A 6,052-nucleotide genomic window follows, 5' to 3' on the forward strand; every position below is an offset into this window, starting at 1 on the left:
GAGGAGGAGGAGGAGGAGGAGGAGGAGGAGGAGGAGGAGGAGGAGGAGGAGCAGGAGAAGAAAGAAGAAGAAGATGAAGAAGAAGAAGAAGAAGAAGAAGAGGAGGAGGAGGAGGAGGAGGAGGAGGAGGAGGAGGAGGAGGAGGAAGAAGAAGAAGAAGAAGAAGAAGAAGAAGAAGAAGAAGAAGAAGAAGAAGAAGAAGAAGAAGAAGAAGAAGAAGAAGAAGAAGAAGACGACGACGACAGGACCACAGAGAAGCCATCTGATGAGTGTTACCATTTGATGCCGGGAAAGGCCAATGTGCTGTTCTCACTACATGCAATTACTGATAAACTGTGATCCAGGCTGATCTCAAACTCTTTGTGTCCTGACTGAAGATGTGCTTAAATGTTTTTCTTTCCGCTCCAACTCCTGGGTGCTGGGGTTATAAGCATGTATATAAGTGTAGTCGTACAGTACTTGTGAATCAGACTAGGTCTTTGATCCCATTAAACAAAAATAAATTATCATACCTATGAATATGTTTTTAAATTAAATAAATGTGCAAGAGAACAGAGTTCCCTGAGGAGCAGTGCACATGATAAAAACTACACTGGCAAGGTGGATAACAATTACCACTTATATGGAACATAACAATCAAAATGATAACATTTATTTTAAAAGAAAAATAATACATGGTTGTTCAGCTTGCTGAATGTCTTTGCACCACATGCATACAATTCCCACAGTGGCCAGAAGCAGGAATTAGATTGTCTAGAATTCGAGTTAAAGAGATTTGTAGCTGTCATGTGCATCCTCTGAGACTGCAACAAATTTACTTAATGGAGAACACATCTTTCCTGCCCACACTACACTTGACTTTTGTCCTTCCAACCAAGTGATCTGGATCACTCCCAATCAAAGAGAAAACTCTGCAAACCTGTAGTGACAGCTACATGAGGTAGGCGTGCTAATTGTCTTACACTGCCACACATCCATGGAAGACTCCTGTGAGTTCAGGATCCAGCCACAGGATCACTGATCATCACTCTGCAACAGATTTGTCACCTCGCATCTAGGATAGCAATGCATATTAGGCCCATCAGATGACAAATACATTTGAGAAGACCCTCCTGGTTGTGAAGAGGTGTGGGTAGCTGTGGTTGGGAATGCTGTGGGTTCCTCCAGGTAGGAAGTTAGGCGCAGTGGCTGTGGCTACAGGGGTTCATTAAAGGCCTTGTCCTTCTTTCTCATGTCGAAGCCCCGATGACACGAGAAAGTCCTTGGGTTTTTACAGGCTTTAATGTCATGGCAGATGGTGATTGTATCTGAATGTGCAATCCCATAAAATCCAGGGAAGACCTGAATTAAATAGGGAGGGAGAGAGGGGGGAGGAGCTGGGGAAGAATGCTTAATTGGCTCCACCCTCTGGCCTTCAGGTATCTCATTAGTATGTAAATCTCTGTAGGGCCTGAGGCCCCATCAGGTGACATATACAGTTGAGAAGACCCTCCTGGTTGTGAAGGTACTTAAGAGAACTGTGAACATCCAGTTTATCAATGTTGAGAGGAACTTTACTACTAGCTGGAGAGAATAGAGCCCACCTCAGGGTTTACATGCATCTGGTGGAGAGTGAGTCTCTGCAAGGCTAAGAATGGAGAGGGTTAGTTAACACTGCTTTTTAACTGCTGGAGATCTCACAGCACACTGAAGAAGTGTTTCTTCCAGTGCTTTATTCTTGTGAAGATCCCTAGAAAGAATCTGATTTCTGAGCCTCACAGTGAGTCACCGAGTCAATGTGTGGGACAAGAAACCTTATGGGTCTCCAGACTGGTGCTATAAAATCAATGATTAAAAGAATCTCCTGTCACCTGATCTTCATGTGAGTAGGGGTGCTAGGTCTCGTCCTACAAAGCTAAGACATCTGGTTTCTCATTCTTCACTTAATATTGTGTCTCTCTTTGTGAGGTCCTCATATAATTGTATTATTTGTGTTACAGCTGTGATACTTTACATGTTTGCAATTGACTTTCTTTTCCAATAGCTGTAACAGCCCAGCATCAAAGCACCTGAACAAAAGGTTAAGGGAAGGTGTCCACTTTGAATTTGTATCTGAGCTGAGATGGTTGTGAGGGCCAAACTGCTCTAAAAGTATTCAGTACTTGTCTAGTATATTAGTCAGAGTTCTATATAATACCAAACTAATAGAATAAATGTCTCTTTACTTAAAGGCTATTGTTTAGATGACTTAGGGCTGTGATGGTCTAGCTAATTCAATAATAACTAGCTATAAAGGCCAAGTGCAAGGATACAGTAGTTGCTCAGCCCACAAGGCTTGATGTCTCAGCTTAAGTTTAGAATAAGCTGAAATTCCAAATAAGGTGGCCCTGATGTCAGTGAATGGAGTTGCTATCAAGTTGAGAAGAAGCACCTAAAGAGCGAACGCCTTCTGTTGTAGTAATTATTTTAAAAAAAGCAGCCACTGGTTAAGCCAACTGGCTTAGCTGCAGAGTCTCTGTCCAGCTCAGCCACCATATTGCCTGGCCAGCCAGAAACCCCAGCCCTGTCACCCACGGGACACCAGTGTGGGAGATGGCTCTGCCAATCTTCCACTCTGACTCTGCAAGGCTGGGCATTGCCAAGATCATCCTGCCAACCACTTGGGTTCAGTACAAATGAGACTCTAATGCTTAGATTATCCAAAAGTTTATATATTTAGTAATGATCAATAACAAGATTCCTTTAAAATCAGAGGTGTAACCCAGTACCCAACCTATATATACCAACTACCTTTGACTGCTACACACAAGTGAACATCAGCCTCCATGTCTGCTCTCTTGTACTCAGTCTCACCCTTAGCTCCTCTCTTCCTTGTCCTCCTCCTCCCTTTACTCCTCCTCTTCCTCTCCTTACTCCTCCCACCTTAGCTACTCCCACAGCCTTCTCCTTCCATGTCATTATATAGACTTGCAGTACAAGTCATGGATCAGATTAGAGCTGGGGCTTTTCAACTCAAACACCTGGATTAAAGCTGTGTCTTCCACTATCAAGACTCAGATTAAAGTCACTTTTGGGGTTTTAGTTAATTCCAGATGTAATAGAGTCAACAATCAAGAAAGCAATGTCAATTCTACCCCATAACAACTTTACACAGAATCATATCTTCTTATGTCATGGTTAATTTCTAAATGGAAAAAAAAAACATGTCATAATAATGTTTAAATGTTAAAATTTCAGCAAAAAGAAAAAACATTATGTATTGGACCAGGTCATAAAATTATGCATAAAACAATTGAACTACTTTTTGTACAAGTGCAGACACATAAAAATGTTATAACGCATCATGGGAACATTTTTCAGTGTAGCAACTTTAAGTGTGATAACCATTGATATTCTCTTCATTAATTTCCTGAAATTGAGAAAATTAATCACAACTGTCTGTAGAAATACAGCATTAACAAAATATGACAGGAACACTCACATCACTTATAATCCTCATTTCTGCAATTAGTCATGTGGCTTTTATATATATTTATAATGACCTTCCCCCATTACCTATGCTGTATTTTTCCCAACCTTGGTAATAACCTCAGCAGTCTGGAACTTTCCCTGGAGGAATGATTCATACCTTCATTCCTGATCGGTCTGTGCCCTTCATCATCCTGTCTGGGTAAGGCTGTTGTAGGCTTCCATTGCTTTTAATTACAAGATATTGCATCATGAAGAGATACCATAAAACACTAGTTCTCAACCTGTGGGTCACAACCGCTGTGGGAATCTAAGAACCTTTTCTCAAGTGTTGCCTGAGATCAACTGCAAATCAAATATTCATATTATAGCTCATCACAGTTGCAATATTATAATTAAGAAGCAGCAATATAATTCATTTTATGCTTTGGGTGTCTCCATAATATGAGGAACTATATTCAAGGGTCCCAGCATTAGGAAGATTGAAAACCACCACAAAAGATTCTGCAGTCTAGACATAAGCCTTTGTAACTCCATTTGGAGAAGCAATTTAACTTCCCCATGGTGATTAATCAGACTTTCTAACACTGTTATTGCTTTCTTATCTTGTTGGGTTAAGGGCCTTAGATGCCTAAATTGACCATTGGGAAGACTGAAAGTTTGCTGTAGTTCCTGGAAGGAGAGCTCACCTCTCTATAACTAATAATTGCAGACCAACAGAATTTAAGATCAGAGGAATAGGAAGCATTTTTTATCCAACTGGGCCACTAAAGGTGGTAGCTTTGGTGTGGGTCTTCTTTATTCTTGGGTGGTTGTTAGCCAACAAATGGTGAGGACAAAGGGAGCAGCCATGGCAATCTGGCTTGAGATGGCTGTGAGTATTATAAAATTAACTTCAGAGACCAGCACACTGAGTCAATTCTACTTTATTGTTCCAGAAATAAGGTATATGAGGGCTTTAACAGGTACAGGTGGAAAGGATTAATTGGTCATAATAGTATATCTAAGTATCATGTGGGCAGGGAAGCCAGAATGGGACTTGTGTGCTGAGTTTAAGTAGCTCAACACAGGGACATTCTTTTGATAAGGTCTGTTGAAGTGAACATTTAAAAAGTGGCCGCTGGTCAGGCCAACTGTCTAGGCTGCAGCGACTCTGCCTAGCTCAGCTGCCATCTTCCATGGCCAGAGGCCACGTGCACACTGCAGATAGAAATGGCCAGCCAGAGACACCAGCCCTGCCACCCAGGAGACACCAGCGTGGAACATGTCTCTGCCAATCTTCCACGCTGTCTCTGCAAGACTGGGCAGTGCCCAGACCATCCGGCCATTCATGCGAGCCCAGTAAGAAAATAAGACTCTAATGCTTAAAGATTAATCAAAGGCTTTAGTAATTCTCAATAACAATTTGCCCATACAAAGAGAGTTGTTTTCCAATTAGCTAACCTAAATAAATGTTGTTACCCACGACTGCTCTCCATACCCTCATGGATCTCCATAGTTCCTACATGTCCGCCCTCCCTAGCTCCTCCTTTTTCTTTTGCTCTTCCTCCATTCCTCCCCCTCTTCCTCTACCTCTCCACTCACCTTGGCTCCTCCTACAAAGACTGCAACCTATGTTCAGGGACATTGTCTAGAAAAATGAAGGCAGAGAAATGGAAGCCCTTCTACTAAAGGGGGGTCCCTTATTTTGAGCTGAGTTCCACTCACATTTGGGGGACTGCAACCTTCACACAGGTTTCCAACAACATTGATTTTTTAAACCATAATTCTTGGCTATGAGCGAAACTGTACGAAATACTGGAAGCTGATTCAAAATACATACAGCCTAGGACCCTGCCCAGCTCTCCAGGTGGCTGTTTGCATAACTGGCTGTGTAAAGGAGCCTTATAAAGGTCATTCTATTTTTCTATCAGTTCAGCACCTTCAGGGTAACATGGAATATGGTATTAATGATAATTAATACCATTATAATTTATGATCATTGGCCCACTGTCTCACTTCTCTGCTGTGAAATGAGTTCCTTGGTCAGAAGCAATACTGTGTGGAATGCGATTGTGGTGAATGAGGCACATGGATTTGGCAGAAGCAATGTGTGCATGAAAGTCAAAATCATAAGCAGAATATGTATCTATTCCAGGAAGTAGAAAGCTTTGTTCTTTGCCCAAGAGCAATGATCTGATGTAGTCAACCTGCCACCAAGTCACTGTCTGGTCAACCCAGGATATAGTTCCATATCTAGGGCTCAGTGTTGGTCTCTACTGCTGGTAGATCTGGAACTCACCAGCAGATGTGGCCATGTCAGGCTTGGTGAGAGGAAGACACTACTGTTGTACCCATGCATAAACCCCGCTGCATCCACCATGTCTACTATGTTCATGGGCCCATTGGAAAATGACAGATAATGCTAAAGACACAGCTGACTTCCCACATAATAGATCACCCTAACTACTTGGTTACTGAGTGTATACTCAGCTGAACTTATCTTCTTATCACTATTTACATGGGACATAAGTATCTTTACATCCTTTGACCATTGTGAGAGATCTATCCACATACTTCTTCCTATTATGTCTTTCTCAACAATATTCTAATTGTTCTGTTTCCA

This window comes from Arvicanthis niloticus, assembly GCF_011762505.2.
Source record: "Arvicanthis niloticus isolate mArvNil1 chromosome Y unlocalized genomic scaffold, mArvNil1.pat.X SUPER_Y_unloc_2, whole genome shotgun sequence".
NCBI lineage: Eukaryota > Metazoa > Chordata > Mammalia > Rodentia > Muridae > Arvicanthis > Arvicanthis niloticus.